The 19,060-nt window shown below is 33.3% G+C and overlaps 1 pseudogene; it reads left to right on the top strand.

Moving 5' to 3' along the window:
• The window catches only part of LOC122144299, a 139,619-nt pseudogene that overhangs the window by 29,095 nt on the left and 91,464 nt on the right, over positions 1–19,060 (top strand).

A 19,060-nucleotide genomic window follows, 5' to 3' on the forward strand; every position in this document is an offset into this window, starting at 1 on the left:
TTAGTAACTTGCTTTGCACATTTCTTATTTACATTGTTTTACCTGAACTTATTTGGGTTATTTACATGTTTACTGTTTTTTCTTTAACTTTTATTCTTTATTTTTTTACTTCAAGGGTGATTTACATTTAAAAATATACAGTCTTGCAGAAGACAGTATTTCACTGCTTGTGCACACTACTGCGTCTGTAATGGCATAAAATAGAAGTCTTCTGTAACAAAACAAAGCTGGCCACATCAAAAGGTTTGTACACTCCTTAAATCCCTCTAAAAATCAGTCTACAAGTGCTTTTTAAAGGAATGGGAAAATATTCAGCAAGCTTTTAGCAGTACTGTGCTGTAAAATTGATTATTTACAAGAGATTTTATACAAGAATTTCTCATATTACAATGTGATCATTGCAATTTCTTTGTAATTCTTTGTGATTTTTTTTTTTATCATTATTTTTTTTATTCACATAAATCTCAGTGAAGAAGCTCAGCTGGTGCAGGACCCTTGGATGTATGTGATTGAAATATGCCGTCTTTGCTCATGGCATTTCAGTTATGCAGCCAAGTTGTAAACAGACTTTGTCTGACATTTTGAAAATATGCATGTTATTTGCAATCAATTAAAAATGTATTGTAGATTAAATTTATGTTTAATGCGATTAGTTGAACTTAAGAGTGCTTTTTGACCCAGTTAAAACTTAAGTATCATCTGAGACGTGCTGCAACTTGTATTCCATAGCAACTTATATAAGCATTTAATGTCAAGAATGCATAAATATCCAACACACACATACAGTTCACACAGTACAGTACATTGTACAGTAGGGCTGTGCCCCAGCGCACGTCAAGGTTGTTGTACACAGATATTGGGGCACAAGTGAACCCTTACCAAAAGTAGTATACTTCAAGGTTATTTTATTAAGTATTAAGTAAGTTGAAGTATATTTAAAAATATACTTTATGTAGCAAGTATACAAATATCATGTTCTAGTAGTATACTTGTAAGTATACTCCTTGGACTAAATTGGCCCACTTTCTAGTATATAAAGAATACTTTTAAGTATACTTTAAGTACAACAGTAGCAAACATTGAGTACACAAATAGTTTACCTCTGTGTTTGTAGTTTGTACTGCAATTATACTAAAAGTGAACTTATAGGTATACTGATAGTTTACTAATTAAATACTTTGTTCACTTTGAAGTATAGTCTCAGTAAACTACTAGTTTACTAGTTTAGTACTCATAAGTTTTCTTTAAGTGAACTTTACATCATACTTTAAGTATACTACTATGTTCCTATTTAGGTTTTAATTTGTATATATTTTGTTATATGAATATCTGAACATACAAAACATCCAAAGAAAGAACAGAATATCTGCTTGTAAACAAAAACATTTTATTCTAGCTTCATGCATTCTTAAAAAAAAAAAAAAAAAAAAAAACACCCTAATGTGGGTAAGTTTCATAAAAAATAAAGAAATAACATTTTGAACAAAAAGCTGAAAAAGACTATGATATAGATTCAGAATGATAATCAAAACGTAGATAGAGTCGATCAAAACCCAGAGCTTGACTGTAATTATTACCTCTTCATCGGTCGACATTTAATTCCATAACTTTACAGTTTTGATGCTGTTTCATGTCAGATGATCGTGTTACATATGTTAGTATCTGTGTTTCTTTTTTCTTTTTCACTGTGTTTTCTTGGAAATTCTGTGAAGAAGATGTGTACTAGCACCCTCTACCGTACAACAATGAAAACACAGATTCTAGGAGCACAAGTATAGCTCAAATATATTTAGACTTTTTGTAAGTATAAGTCAAGTACACTTAAATGTCATTTTAAGTATATTTCTGAGGAGTACATAAAGCCCATTTCTGAGAAGTACATAAAAAGTAAACTAAAAGTATACTTTTCTATTTTTAGTTTAAAAGGAGTATATTAATAGAACACTTGAATAAACTTCTTTTTCGTAAGGGAAGTACAAAGACATGTTTTCAAAAGAAATAGTACACTGAAAAAAATTATAAATGCAACACTTTTGTTTTTTGCCGGAAACCAGTCAGTATCTGGTGTGACCACCATTTGCCTCACGCAGTGCAACACATCTCCTTCGCATAGAGTTGATCAGGTTGTTGATTGCTCAATGGACAGTCCGTGCAACATGCTGCCTGATTATCATGCTGCACATGAGGTGATGCCGTGGATGAATGGCACAACAATGGGCCTCAGGATTTCGTCACAGTATCTCTGTGCATTCAAAATGTCATCAATAAAATGCACCTGTGTTCGTTGTCCATAACATACACCTGCCCATACCATAACCCCACCGCCACCAGGAGCCACTCAATCCACAACGTTGACATCAGCAAACCGCTCAGCCATACATGCTGTCTGCCATTTGTCCTGTACAGTGAAAACCGGGATTCATCTGTGAAGAGAACACCTCTCCAAAGTGCCAGACACCATTGAATGTGAGCATTTGCCCACTCAAGTCAGTTATGATGATGAACTGCAGTCAGGTCGAGACCCCGATGAGGACGACGAGCATGCAGATGAGCTTCCCTGAGACAGTTTCTGACAGTTTGTGCAGAAATTCTTTGGTTATCCAAACCGATTATTGCACGCTCCCTCAAAACTTGCTACATCTGTGGCATTGTGCTGTGTGATAAAACTGCACATTTTAGAGTGGCCTTTTATTGTGGCCAGCCTAAGGCACACCTGTGCAATAATCATGCTGTCTAATCAGCATCTTGATATGCCACACCTGTCAGGTGGATGAATTATCTGGCAAAGGAGAAGTGCCCACTAACACAGATTTAGACAGATTTGTGGACAATATTTGAGAGAAATAGGCCTTTTGTGTAAATAGAAAAAGTCTTATATCTTTGAGTTCAGCTCATGAAAATGGGGAAAAACAAAAGTTCTGCGTTTATAATTTTGTTCAGTGTAGTTTAGCAACCAAATGTTACATCATGAATGTGACTTGGATGTGTTTGTGTCAAAGAGGTACAGTATGTGAGTTAACTAAAATAAAATAAAATAAAAAAAAAGTTGCAAATGCACCATTTCACAATTTTATTTAGTTTAACTTCTTAAAAATACAATGAATAATAATGGAAAAAGACTAAATTCTAAAAAAAACATTGTGAAACTATAAACATGAATACTAATTCAATGTATTAAAAACTAGTACTGTCTCAATACTAAAAAAACATGGTGAGCCCATAAATTTGGATTAAAGCTGATTTTCCACGATTAAAAAAAAAAAAAAATTCCATGGGTTATTCCTCGAGAGTAAAAATGTTATATCTTTTGCTACTTTTCCCAAATCCTCACTCACATCTTACCTTTGTTCTTTTTTGAAGGAGGTATTCCTTTCTCCTTTTATTCACATTTAATCCTTAAATTTGCATCCTTTATATGGTAAAGTGGGGGGAAAAACAACAACACAATGTAGATCAGATATTTTTACTTTTGGCAGTAAATATTGGTTTATTTTGGCAAAGCATTGCTGGTTTGTGCGTTTGTACAGAAATGTTTGAAATCTTGTGAGTTTCAGTTTTTCTCTCTCTTCACATTCAGCTTTAACTGTGGCTCTTGTTAGGCGAGGCAAAGGCACTTTGAGTCAATTTATATAAGCATTAGGTTTCAAAATAGTCCTTTACAATCTGCATGCATTTAGCATGTTCTGTACTGTGATAATATGTGAGCTGCAGACTGTTATTAAAGGAGTTGTAGAGTATGCAAAAAGCATCAGCTGCAGATCCGGTTCAGCCACAGGGGTACTGTATTATGCTTCTGCCGAGAATATGTTACTCTTGTAATGAGTTGATCTACTGTGACACCACAATCTGCCACCCTTTAAACTTTAAGCATGTTGGTCAGAGACCAACTGCAGATTTAGGGACAGTTGTCCTTTGCCCTAGTCTTTCGAGACTGGAGAGTAAAGATAAACATTAGCAAACTACAGCAAGACACTCATATTTGTGGATATATCCTGTTCTCAGAACTGCTCTGCCATCACTCAGCTCATTATTCTCCATCTGACCACATCTGTTCATAGACCAGCTTTAACAAATTTAATGAAGCACCGTGTGCTCAAACAAATGCGCATTGACGCTCAATGGTGAAACCAATTATGAATCATAGGGCTGGTCTGCAAGGATCAGAGGACGCTAGTAATGAGGGATGTGTGGCCAAGTTAGACCTCTCTCATTTCAGGTCCCTCTCCATCTGTTATCTCCCCTGGGTCAATTGTTATGGCCCCTGTCACATGCTAATGCAGTCCCACCCCAACTGAGTCTTTGATTTGGCTGTTTGCCGGACATTTGTCACCCCATTACCGGCTTGTGGTCGGCCCGTACCTCTGCTGCTCTCTACCTCTGCGGGCCTTGAGTGGTTCACAGCGCGGGAGAATGAATCTATTCAGCTCATAACCACTCTGGGTTTTTCATTACCGATGACACGCTAGGTGTCTGGGTGAATTGGCCTAAATTCTTCTGCCTTTTCCCAATAGCTCTTTTCAGTTTGGCTATTATTCCTTGTATGTTTTTTTTTTTCTGTGTGCACACAGTATTGATTATTGGATCTTACTAGTCGCTGGAACTCTTGCCATTGTGCAGAGTACAGCAATCCATGAGTTCCCACTTATTTTCACTGGAGAAGAGTTGGTACACAGCAGCATGCATGGCACACAAACAATATTTATAATGTTACAAAGATTTACATTTTAAATAAATGCTGTTCTTTGAACTTTTTCTTTTTTTTCACAGAATCCTGAAGAAAAAAAAGATTCCCATTAAAACCATTAAGCAGCACAACATTGATAATAACAACACAAATGTTTATTGAGAATCAAATCAGTATATTAGAATAATTTCTGAGAAGAAGAATGATGTGATACTGAAGACCTGGAGTAAAGATCTCAAATTACATTTTTAAAATATATTAAAACAGAAATCAGTTATTTAAAATTGCAATATTTTTTTCACAATATATACAATATTTGCTATATTTTGGAGATTAAATAAAATTCAACCTTAGTAAGCATAAAGTGTCTTCAATGTGAAACAGCAATAAATGAAGCATGAAACATATATATATATATATATATATATATATATATATATATATATATATATATATATATATATATATATATATATTAATGACTCCTCAGACTTGTGTGTGTATTTGTACATTATTTTTTGAGAACTGTTTTACCAAAAATTATTTTCACACCTCCATATTATAATGTTGTGATGTCTAAATTCATGGATTTTGTAGTGGTTAATTTTAGTTATTAATAAAAAATGCAATAATAATTTTATACATTTTATGTATTAATACAATCCATTTATCTGCATGTTTCAAAATATTAATTTTTATCTTAATTTTATCATAAGATCATTAAAAGGGTTTTTTATTTTCAGTGAGTAAAATGACATTTAGCTCTAATGAGTAGGTTATACTGTAGATTAACTCAAATGGTGGTAAAAAATCTGCTTCAGGCTCTACTTAACTATGAGAGCTCTTGAGCTGGCAGAAATGAAAGCTATAATAGTTATAATCGGGTCTGGTTACATGCTAAAGTAAGTATGAATGTGGATGGTTCTCCAGTAGTCAAGTGAAGGCCATAGAGGAGAGACCAAAGAGAAAACCAAAGCATTTAACAGTTGCGGAACCCAGTCAGCTCCATAGAAATCTCTCATTTAGTGTAATGCAGAAAGAGAATAGTGGAGAGTGATAGGTCCAAAGAAAAAAGTATGCACAGTTGACATTCAAGTAATGTGTTGTGTTTAGCGCTGGCATAAGTGAATGCTTTGGAAATGAAAAGCGCTGTAATTACTACACAGAAGTCTTAACTGGGCTTTTTTTCTTTTTTTTTTTTTTCTTTTTTTTTTATGCATTGTCCCTTATTTATGTACATTAAAATATTATGCCGAATTCAACGAAACACTCAGTAAATTCAAAAATGCATAAAGAATCATTCAACTTTCTGATGATATGCTTTTGCATGCATTTACTGTAGTGCATTGATTTTTGTCTCTTTTTTGTCTTTCTCTACACGCAGGGTGAAGTTAAAAGATGGAGGGGCGTTCCTTGGCGCCGACCCAGTAACCCAACACTCTGGATGGTTAGTCAAGATGTCAGAACAGAAGGTCACAGGATTGTGACTCTGCATTGTCGCCGTAAAGAGTCTAGCTATGGACAGAGTCAGTTACCATAAATTAGCCCATCTTCAGTTTAAACTGAAGTTTCCCCTGGTAATGTTAAGAAAAGAATTTGAATTCTTCAGATATTGTTGTTGTTTCCTTTTTTTTTTATAAACATTTCTTTTTTTTTTTTTTTTTTTTTTTTTTTTTTGCTTTGGTACTATTTTCACAAGCAACTGAAAAATAATAATAATAAATAATAATAATGATAATAACTCTTAGTACTAATATACAAAGATCATCAAAAGTTAAACTTTTTTTTCCTTCAAACATTTCAGCTTTTTTTCAATTGGCTTAGTTTAGAATTTAGCAATTTGTGAACATACAGCAGGGATACAAGGGAGGGAATTGATCAGGATGGATGGAGACAGATGGCATTACTATTGCACATTACAAAGGGAAAATGTACATCCAGTCAGAGTCATCAGGACCCGATGTAAGCAGTTGCAAGCAAAGGGGCAATTAAACTAGACGGACATTTAAGGGATATGGTGCACTCATGCCACTTATTACACAACTTTTTACCACATAAATAATTATGGCAATAAAATATATTGATTTAAGATAAATCTGTTTTAAAATCTTACCATTTTATTAGTTATCTTATAATTCATTACTGTGTACAAAACAATTTTAACATGACAATCATTGCCTGTATTACTGTATATTACTATATTTCAGCAACAAAGGTGATTTGAAACCACTGATCTGTATATAATGTTCTCTATAATAGATCAGTTTTTTGAAACATGTATCTTGCATTGTTTACTTTTGAATGAACTGATTGTTAAAAGAACCAAATCGAAAAGAAATCATACTGTTGTGTTTTGGTGATTAAATAAAATGCTCTCAATTACAATAATCTTATGTTTTGAAACAACGATTATGTTGATTAAAAACATGTATAGTTGTAATGAAAGCATGAGATCAGTTTTAAAAAGAATGACTAGTGATGTAAAGTTTGATCAGTTTGGATTTTTGTACTAAGAGAAATATTCACCTTACTTTTTGAAAATAGAACCAAAGTGGGAGAAGGAAAAAAAGTAACATGTACAGTACAGGTGGTCTGTGTAATCTAATAAGGTCCTCACTCAAAATTTGGACAAAGTGAAACAACTAATTAGAGATGTTTTTATTCTTTCACTGCAGACAGAGCAGGACCTTTGTAACGTTGTAATATCTCCCAAAAAGAACTAGGCCACTTAACCCGAGATGTGAATGTATGAGTGTGTTTCTTCAATTATGGGCTCTTTTGTTCCTGCATGGCCCTTTTAAAAAAAATCTGAAAAAGTGTCTTAAAACACTTTTCACACTCTAGTTTATTTAATTGGTTTCATCTCAAGCTTTTTAAAACTAACACTGTTGTTTCATTGGTAAACAATTACAAATATTTTTAAAAAAATTTTTTTTTTAGATGAAATTGAAGGACGAAACAGTTTTTTGAAAATTTATACAAATCATTTTTACACTAAAAATATTGCGTGGTTTTATGTTTTCTACTGTTTTGTTTGTTCATCATAGTTAAAAATTTTATATTTTACGGTAATTTTCAAAAATTTTTAGATTGAAAGTCTGGCTCTGGAACAAGGTTAAACAATAAAGAGTTTCAGTGTGACAATAAAGAAAAAAAAGTTTAACTTTTTTAGTTTTAAAAAAAATCACACCCTGGGACATAAAAGTATCTTGGAGAAACACAGATGATCTTTGCATTACAGAACAGAATATCAAAGCAAGTGGCCTTTATTTTAACTGACTTCTCACATCTTCTAAAATGACCTTGGGCTGGACTGGAAAGTGAAGTTAGTTCTGAAAAAAGCTCTGTCTGCATTTGTTTGTAGATGCCTTAGGGTTTGATGTTTTGCATGTTTGATGTTTTTACATCAATTTAAAGGGAAAGTTTTCAGAAGTGTCAGAATTCCTTTTGGGGTCACTGTACATGTTTAATGTGTTTAAATAAAGATTTTCTTCAACTCATCAAGAAGTAATATTGGGATTAGGATAACTGGACATCAACAGGAAATGAAAGGACGGATTTTAATAGCATGTGATGGACTTAAGAGTGTGCTTTGGAATAGACTTTGAAGTTGTTAAAAGTTGTCCAAGAAATATTGCAGCGGATACGAAAGCAAAGTGCTTCATTTCCATTCTGCTGCGTCACCAAGCAGAAATGCAAAAATAATGACGGTGTCGAACAAGTTTCTCCAATAGAATAGGAGAAGATATTGTAACCCCCTTCAGCTTTAAACATCAAATCTAAGGAGTTAGGATCAATTGCTGTTTAAACTGAATTTACACAGCTTTTTTAAATCTTATGCTAAGCCTAACTGAGCATATTAATCTTACCCGATAGGAAATGGTTAACAGCGCATCTCACTTTTTCCTTCCTGTTAGAATACTGAATTAGTGACGAAAGGGGTCTTCGTCCAAATGTTATTTAGTCCATTTCCGAGTCTTATTTGCATACTCAAATTAATCTGGAAATAGGAAAGCGGTGTTGATGGATGCAGAAGAAAAAAAATGCTGGGGCATAATTAAGTGTGGATTTGCAGTCTTTGTGCATTTTATACTCTTAATAGCATTCTCCCCAGATCTGGAAATAGCATTAATGAACTGGGTCTGCACTGACAGGTGTAATTTTCCACTTAAATGCAGTTGGTGGAAGTCTGTAAAATTGAAAGATTAAGCCTAGAGTTATCATGAAGCTCAGTGTGGCACCACAGAAATGAAATGCCCAAGTAAACAGGCCTTTTGCTTAGCAGTATGCATAGTCTCGTTATCAGAAATTTTTTTCCTTTCCCCTTCTCTCTCTTTCTTTTCACCAGAGTATAAAAATACTGAAAGATGGTTTCCTCTAGTTTGTTTTTAATGTTTTTTTTTTCTTTACTTATTCAACAAATTATATATACAAAAAGTTCAGAAAGACATTACATTGACCAAAGAATTTTTTTATTTCAGAAATGTCTTTTGAACTTTCTGCTCATTCTGGAAAAAAGTATCAGTTTCCACTAGGGGTGGAACTGTACACAGAAGTACATTCGGTACATACCTCGGTTCGAGGGTCATGGTTTGATATGATTTGGGTAAAAACAGACAGTAGTACAAATTATTATTTTTTTCTATCTAGTGTGAAAATACTAATATACTACATTATGTTATTTTCATGTTGTGTGTGTGTATATATTTTATTTTATATTATATAATATATATATATTATATATATATATATATATATAAAATATATTATAGTTTTTTGGACTTAAATCGCTATTGTGAGGATTTTTTTTTTTCTTCCGCACTCATCCAACGCCCTTTGTAGTTCCCAAAATGTAATTTTAAAGCTGGTAATGAAAGGCTTGAGCCGTTGATAGCATTTTAATGCAGTTATTAAAAGAGGTTATTAGAAGAAGCGTGAAAAGACATAGACACACGAGCAAAAAAAGAAGAGAGAGACAGAAGACTTTGTGAAAAATTTTCTGTGTGTCCTAACAGTGTTCGCAGCAGCGTCTCTACAGCACTGTTATTACCCGCTATGAGAAAATGTCATGTGTAGCTTTACGTTGGCTAAGTTGGTTTAAGAGGCTAACTGATAAAATCATCAGGCAGCGCTGACAACAAAACCTTTTGCAAACTGTTTTGACCCTGGTGTGCGAGACATGTGATTGCAGTAATTCCTTGGTGCTGTATAAGTATGCAATTTTGTTATTACAGTTAACTATCAGTGATTGGAACTGTAATGTGGTCAAAGAGCTGCCTGGGAAATACGTTTGCAGTGCAATTCCCTGAAAAAATTGACACCTCAAACGTTCGTCACAATCGATTCAAGGATTCAACGGCCCCCTAGTATAAGTTATATATTGTTTACAAATATACATACAAGGAATAAATTTTGAAATAATTTGGATTTGTTTACAGAAAATGGGGGGGCATATATACACGCTGATTTTCATTAATTTGACGTAATTTGTTCAAAGAAAAAAACTCAAATGGGAAGAAGCGACATCCTGTTTGTTTCCTTATTTTACAAAAGCACATGTTTTTTCCATTGTGAGGTACACAAATAAAGGAGACCTTTATCATGAGCTGATAATAAGAAATACGTGTTGTTTAAAAGGTTTATTCTGCTGGTTTAGGAAACTGTTTAAGTGATCTGTCCGTTTTACACAACAAACACACACACAAAAAACACACACAACACAACACACACACAAACAAACTGATGCACAGTTGGGACTTTATCAAAATAAATTACATGAACCAAACATCAGTGGCACCCACCTCTGTGTCACTGTTGGAAGGTGACTGAAGTACTAAAAATAATTGTTTAGCATTCAGATATGTTGCATCGAAATATGGAAATATTTGGAATATTGGATTTGTGCTGGAAAAGGTAGGATACATGAGCACAAAACTCCATTTTGCAAACAGTTAAGTGCACAAACCTTTAAAGTGTACTCCTTTGTCATCTGTGAAGACGCTTTCAGAACAGCAAATGGTCATTCTATGGCTTTTTTTTTTCAAGGCGAAACCATGGCATTCCTTTTCCCCTTTGCTGGGATGGTTAAAAACAGCGTTGTTTTACTTTGGCCCCCTTTCGGGACGGGGGGGTAAATTCCCTTTTTCGTTGTAAGGCCCATGCCCCAAAACCAAGATGTCCTTCATGAGGTTCGTATGAATACGTATTTTCACCCATTTCCCAAATTATAAGCACATGCTGAAAATTTGGAAATTTGATAAAAAAAAAATTTTATGACAGCGAAAAAATTCTGGGATCTGTCCCTGAAGAAAAAGTAAATGAGCTGAAAATCACCTTTTTTTCCCTAATGGAAATAAATTATATTTTAGATTTTAGATTTTAGGTTTCAATTTGGGGGAAAAACTTTGTAAGTTGAATTCTTCTCTTGAAGGGAGGCAGGAAATCTTGTTAACAAAAAACCAGCAATTTTAGTGAAAAAAATAGTTTATTTTTTAAATGAAAATATTTTTTGCAGTTTTTTTGTCTTTTCCCCTTTTTGTTTGTAAACTTTTAGAGTTGTTTTGGTTTTTGGGGCGAACCTAACAAGCCCCCAAACCATCTCTTTTTTCAGCTTATTAAAACATATTTTTTAAAATACTTTGCCAAAAATTTATTTTTTCTCCCCGTATGCAGCATGCTTAATTTCAGAATTTTCCATTTAAAAATTTTGTCTTTTTGGGCTCATTTCTTTACACATGCAAATCCCCTTTTGTGTTTAAAAAAAAAGTCAACGGGTTTTAAAACAATATGTGAGGTAATGATTTCCTTTATTAAATTTATCAATTTGAAAATTATGTAATTTCATATAGTATGTATTCATTATATAAAATTTATATAATATATTAATATATATATATATAATTATTATTAATTAATAAAATATACGGGCGAAACTGGCTTAAACAGTTTTCCCAAAGTCTAATCAACCCACAAAATAAATAAAAATAACACCAAAAAGAAAAAAATCACACACAAAACAAAATTTCCATCTTTTAAATTTTGATATTGTAATTAAATTTTGAACTTTAAACTGATTAACCCGCCTTTGTAGTGGGGATCCCTACATAGCCCGCACATGAAATTCTGTTCCTTTTCCATTGATCTAAAACCGGGGTTTAGGATAAAAAAGCAGTTAGCTTTAATCAGGCCCCTTTTGGGGACTCCAGAGCCTAATTCCCCCACTGGCGCAGGCTTTCTTAAAGCAAAAGACCCATGATACGGGTTATGATCCTTTCCCTTTTTTCACTGGCCCTTTTTTTTCGCTTTCCGTATGCTTAGCTTTTTCCCTCTCTGTTTCTTATGTTTCTTTTACTTTTTATTCTCGTTTAATTCCAGCACTTTTTATAGATTCCAGGGGCAATTTTCTAAACATTTGCCCTGTCTTATTCTTTAACCCCCACAAGCATTTTAACCAATCTTTTGACGGTATGTCTGCACTTGGGTTTTTTAAATCAATCATTCCCTTTTTCAGCGAAAAGCATTTAAAAGAGATTTCTATGATCGCTGCGCAAAAATCAATCAAAAAAAAACAAAGATGGAGAAGACATTAAATGGCAAGTTTAGCCAGATCCACGTAGCCGAGCACACTTTGGTATTTTTAAAACATATTTTTAATGTAGAGCCCCACCCATTTAAAAAGGATAAACAAAATAAATTTTTTAAATTATTTTATTTATAAAAAAAATATTTTGAAAATGTATATTTTTTTTTATATACATGCCCGCTTTGTTTTTGCAAAAATGTTTTCACTAGATAATTTTTTTGTATACAATAAAAGATTATAATTTTTAAATATTATTTATGTGATACATTTCATACACTTTCCTTCAAACACTTTTTGTGTTTTTTTAAAAAAGCCTTATTTTCACCAAGGGCACTTTTCGATCGAAAAAAACAATATTTTTAATTATTACAATTTAAAAAAACCTTTTGTAATTTAATTATTTTAAGTAAATTTTCTAAATTTATTTTTAAAGTTATTTAAAATTTATAAAGGAAAGCTGAATTACTCCGTCCCAGGCCAAATCCTTCAGAAAAATTTAATTCTGTATTTTTTTTGATCTTTATTTTTGTCCACAAGCAAAAATTAAAAAGGGTTTTTTTTAAGAAAAAAAAAAAATGAAAAATAAAATGTTTAAAAATGCATTTTATATTTATATATATATATTATATTTATATATTTTATAAATATATAATATTTGTTGTGTATGGTGTGTGTGTGTTGTGGGTGTGTGTGGTTAGATGTAATTACCAAAAAGCCTGAATATCAAATTGATACATTAAACCTTAAAATCTTCAAATTGGGATTTTTTTGCAAATTTAGTGGGGTCTGTTTTTTTCATTTTCCTTTTCAACGGCTCTAAAACCGCACAGACAGTTTTTCCAAGTAAATGACGCTTCGGAGAGCAAATTTTTTTAGTGAATTACCCCGTTGTTATTCTCTCATTCTGTTTTTCTCACCTTCTCTTACAAATCCTTCTCTTTTCATTACATCCAGCGTTGGATGGTTTCCATCACCATCCGGACCTGTCACTAGTCTCTGCTTTCTTCAATATCCTTGCTTTTTTCCATTATCTTCATCACGATGGAGGACAAGGTCCTGGTGTGGGATGGAAGACGGGGCAGGTTGACCACTCCCACCTTTAGTCCTTTATACATTCTCATGTTCTTTTCTCAGTGGGGGAAATTTGAGTAGGCATGCTTATTACCTGCGGCTGGGCACCTTTCCCCTGCAATTATGAAAGGTGTGTTACGGGGAATAAGAGCTGTACTGTCAGGCAGCAGAGGACCAAGAGAGAGAAATAGTGGGAAGAAAATGAGATTGATCAGTATACAGAGACAAAAAGGAATGGGAGACATGAGGAAAAGGAAGTAAGTATTAAGGAGGGATGTGGGTGGTGTGTTTGCGTACAAGTCCGCATCTTTGGCTGCTCTACAGGGTGTAGTGTGCCATGTATGTTTGTAGATAGAATATGTTCGTTGGACTGGCAGCTTTCGGTTGTTCGAGGAAGGTCAGGAGCAATTTTGAATTATGAACAAGAGTTCACCGTCTCTTTTAGCAGTGCCAGATTGCCAGGGGCATCCACAGACACATGAACCCCATGCACACATACCGTAGACAGAGTGACTTTGAATTTGGTGAAGCTGAATCAGAACGCAGCAGTTGTAGCACGAAATGCTGGATTTACAGGCCTTTGAAGCTCAGAGGTGGTGTAAATGTTCTTATACAAGAATCAGAATTGTGGGACACAAGACACATTCTACTATCTATATCTATCTTCTATCTATCTATATATCTATCTATGATATCTTATATATATCTATCTATTCTATCTATCTATCTATCTATCTATTCTACTGTCTGTCTGTCTGTCTGTCTGTCTGTCTGTCTGTCTAGTGTTTTACTTTATCTTGAGTTTTTCTTTTTTTTTTTTCTGCCTCGTGTTTTACCTGGCAACATTCACTGTCTATGTGCATGGCCTTTGATCTTAACTTCTTATTTGAGACACCTCACTCATCCTGTACCAAAATGTGTGAATTTATAATGTATTCAATTCAGTTAAATTAATTATTATTATCAGTATTGCAGGGCTGCTGAACAGTACTTAACAGTTAGAAGAGTTCATTGAAATATAAAGAGTTGTGAACGGATTTGAAAAAACCAACAACAAAACTTCGCAATTGTTTTTTTTTTTTTTTTTTAGATTTTTTGATCCAGTATTTTTTTTTAGTACTCAGAAATCTGTAAACACCCAAGAGGAGAATGGAATGTCACTGGCGGCTTCCTTGTTTTTACATAATAAGTCTAAAGGTTTTATTGATACTCTAGTTGATGTCTAAAAAAATATGCGATATGAGGAAAAACCTAATATATTTAATGCTGTTGTGTTTTCTAAAAAAAAAAAAACTGCGCTCATTCTAGGGTTTTGTCAGCCTGTCGTTTTTTCTGGGAAGTCTGTAAATTTTTGCTCTGTTTTAGTCAACTGAAACCTCGCGTCATGCTGCGTAATGGTTATGCTAATCACAATTTAGCTTAAAATCATATTAAATTATCATGGACTGTTGTTATTTAAGCAAGATTTCCTCACCTTTTACATATAAGCACCGGCATGGATAATGTGACCTCAGTTTTCATGATTTATATATTATCAGAACTAAAATACACACTCTATACAGTAGTGAAAACTGGTTTTAAATAAACTCAAAATTTTCTCTTCAAAAGAAACAGTTGACCATTTCTAATATTACTTACAATTTAAAATTATATTCATATGTTTCTATTAAAAATTAACAAGAAGAAATGACTTTGTATTGTGGTTGCAGAGGCTTGCTGTAAGTGCATTCATTCAGGCAGCAGCAGTCACAAAACAATATATTCGAAGATACATGTTTGGATTTATTACTAATCATCAACCAAGAAGGGTTTTGATGGCAGATTTAGTTACAATCAGCGCAAACGGCCGTTGTGGAAGGAACACAGACTGGCTGTATTTACACTTTCATATGAGCAGAATATCTCCAAACGAGATTGCTAAACACTCCAGCTTATATGTTTAACACATGTTTTCAATGCTTTTTCTGCAGTGTAGAGACTGTGTGTGTGTGTGTGTGTTGTGTGTGTGGTGTGTGTGGTGTGTGTGTGTGTCGTGTGTGTGTGTGTGTTTGGAATTGTTGCCAGGTTGTGAAGATAAAGTAAACACACAAGGCAGAAAATGTGGCAGAAAAAAGCTCTTGACATTCTAGGGAAATTTTTTTTTTTTTTCCCAAGCATGAAAACTTGTAGAGGTCTGTATTTTTACTCCTTTATTTTGTTGAAGAAAAAAAGAGACATTTGGGATATAAAAATACCATTTTAATCTTGTCTTTTTTCATAATGCTGAGATTGCAGTTTTTATATAATCACAGTTTGTCCGTCCTACCTCATGTTATTTCATCACAAAAGTTTTCGGGAGACTGAACAAAACTTATTTTTTAAAAGAAAGCAAAAAGTTTTCTGAGGGAACAACAAAGTTTTGTGAGTTTATACAAATAAACTGTTATTATGTCTTTTTTCCAGTGAGCTGAACAGGCAGTTTTTTTTAAACATTCTAGCAAGGGCATTTTAAGGTAACACACTAGTCAATGAATCTGCCACAGGACCAGTGTCAAATTCAGCACTGGATTCGAGGTTATCAAGTGACAATGACTGACTTACTGTTCCAAAGAATGGTCTCCATTGTATTCTGAATGGTTTAAAAGCAAGGTCTGCTCACCTCACTGGATTTGAGTATATTCTACACAAGTCGGATATGAAACTTCTTTTATGGGCTTTTTCAGTCATGTGGAAATAAAACATGAGACTAAGTAAATCCACAACAGAGTTTTCTTCTTTTCTTTTATTTGGTGAATATGAGTTGGCAATTTTCATTTTAGATCAACAAAGATGAGACCCATGTCATTCCGGGTAAAAGCTCCCACGTGTAGTGTTTTTTTTTTGTTTTTTTTTTGGTGAGGGACCGAACAGCTGGGACTATAAAGAGCTCTAAGGGTATTTAGTGCTTACGAGGATAGCAGGTCCTTTACGAGTCATCTTTATATGTAAGAAAACTAACAGGGACATCACCTGTGCTATAAAATGTTCATGTACAGCTATTTGACTCTGTGTCTCTAAGACAAATTAAAGGGGTTCAATGATATGAGAAACCAAATTTCCCTAGATCTTTTGATATGGAAGAAGTAATTGTAAACTTTTTTAACATCCTTGCAAGTTTAAACTTAATGTCCTAATCATCAATAAAAACATTTATGTAAATAAACACTCAGAAAACGGGCTCGTTTTGGATCAGATGGGACAAGGTGACATCACCTGGGCACAGTCTTTTGCATAAGGACACTATGGCTAGTTTTTGTATCATCGCATCACTGTCTCGCACCCCTCAGGTGTTCAGTAGAAAATAAGGATAAGATTGCGAGGCAAAGCAGACAATTGTGCCTGTCCTGGCTGTGGAAAAAACAACATGTTTGTTAGACGTTGCCTGAAGGATGCCGACATCAGAGACAAATGGATCAGTTTATTTTAAGGCGAACATCCCAGTCCCGTCAGTGCTAATTTACACGTGTGTTCAGTTACATTTCAACATTGACGGTTTTGAGAAACAAGTTCGCAGATGATACTTTGCCAAAATACTCTTGACCAACAACAACAAACGCTGCAACTATAAGTAACGGTATTTCATGTTAAAAACCTACTTTTAAACCAGTAATGGGGGTAAATGATGGCAATGGGTGGTTAGCCAATCATAAAAGGGGGTGGTTTACAGTGACTTCTTAAAGGGAAAACACACCCCAAAACGACTGATCTGTTTCCGTCAGAGGATGAGAAACAGGGTGGGGAAAAGAGGTCACAAATCACTCCATTTTGAGATGTTTCCTTCCCCAAAAACTTTGTAGTATTATAATTAAACCTGCAGGGAACAATAATAAAATAATAATAATAAAAAAAAAAAACCACATGGCATGACACCCTTTAATAAGGTGGGGAGGGGGGGGATACGTCTTGGGTTCATTTTGCCCCATAAGCTTCCCATCTCCAACTGTTAAATGAAAACTGTTTTTCATTCAACGCACTCGGTTCATAATCTGTCTCCATTCGCTCTGCGACGGTTGATTAGTGCAGTAATGCGTCAGATAAATTCACAGCGGTTTTTTTCGGTTCAAGAGACACAGACATGCAAGGGCATGCTGGCCTATTTCAGAAGTGCGCTGCAAGAGCGCCACAGGGGATGATTACACCAATCACGTTGCATTCCAGTAGAATGAAAAGAACACATGGGCTGGCCATATAAAATATAGCCAGCCAACAGGACAAAGAGTCAAGCTGGTCATCTTTCTTAGGTGTAGTTTATCATTTCGTGATCAGAGGGACTATGAGAATGCGTTGTGATTCACAGTTATAACCGGTGGTTGTCTGTAAGATTTACTGTTATAGTTGTATTAATAGTTTTAATTAGTTTTTATTTTGTGTTATTAGTTTTTTTGTTATATTTTTGGTTTAATTTTTATTTTTAGATAAAGTTTTAATGATTTTATGTCGGTGTTTTGTGTGTGTGTGGTGGTGTGTGTGTGTGCTGTGTGTGTGTGTGTGTGGTGTGGGTTGTGTGTGTGTGAATGTTATTATTAATTTCCATACAATTTTTATTTCAGCTTTAGTTATTTATAATATATTAGGATATTAAGAAAAACATAAATGAATATTGAAAAATATTGGCACAGCAAAACGAGCTGAAATACAACGTTTTTTTTTAGTTTTATTTGTTTTAAGTTACAAAAATAATTTTTCAGTTTTATTCAGTATTTATTTAGTTAACTTATATTAATCCTGGTTGTATTTAGCCATAACACTGTTGGTCTATTCAATAATTTTTTTAATATTCAATAATAGCTTTTTAAAACTGTGCTTCTTGAAAATAATAAGAATAATAATAATAAAACCATAAATAAATAAATACAATAGTATATTAATATTATAATAGATATATATATATATATATTATATAAAATAAAAATAAAGTAAATAAATAACAATTGTATCAATATTCTTAAATAAATCCATATAATCAACTTTAATCAACCTTCAAGTAAATATAGGTAATGTATGCTGGTGGGGATTTTTTAAAATTATGTTTGATTGAAAATGTTTATTTATTTATTTATTTATTATTATTATTATTATTTTTTATATTGCTTGTGTCTTGCTAATAGTATTTCAAGATCATGTATGTATGAATATGATCTTGAGGGTGTCTTAAGTATATTACACATATATTGTATTATATTATATATACATTATTATTATAAGTTTGTAATAAAAAGCATCAATTAATTAAAAAAAAAAAAAAAAATTAAAAAAAAATATTACAGTTTAAAATAGCGGTTTTCCCTGAACTGTTTGAATATAGTCGGAAAATTAATTTATTTTCATGTGATATTTACTCCAGTCTATCAGTGTAACATGATCCTGTCAGGAAATCATTCTAATTGGTTGGATTGTGCACCTAGGCATTTATTATTATCATCACTTTTGTTAGATGTTCTACTTAATATTTTTGCAGAAACGTGATCCTTTTTTTGCACAATTCTTTGATGAAACAGGAAAATTCAGGTGAAACGTTTTATTTAAAATAAAAGAAATCTAAAACAGTGTAACTGCCCTATTACTGTCACTTTCGAGCAGTTTAATTAATGCATCCTTGTTTGAATAAAAAGTAGTGATTTCTTTCAAAAACATGAGCAAAACAAAACAACAAAAAAATTTACCACCCCAAACCTTTTGCACAGGATATAGTATATAATGAAAGG

This window comes from Cyprinus carpio, unplaced genomic scaffold (genome assembly GCF_018340385.1).
Source record: "Cyprinus carpio isolate SPL01 unplaced genomic scaffold, ASM1834038v1 S000006635, whole genome shotgun sequence".
In the NCBI taxonomy this organism is placed as follows: domain Eukaryota; kingdom Metazoa; phylum Chordata; class Actinopteri; order Cypriniformes; family Cyprinidae; genus Cyprinus; species Cyprinus carpio.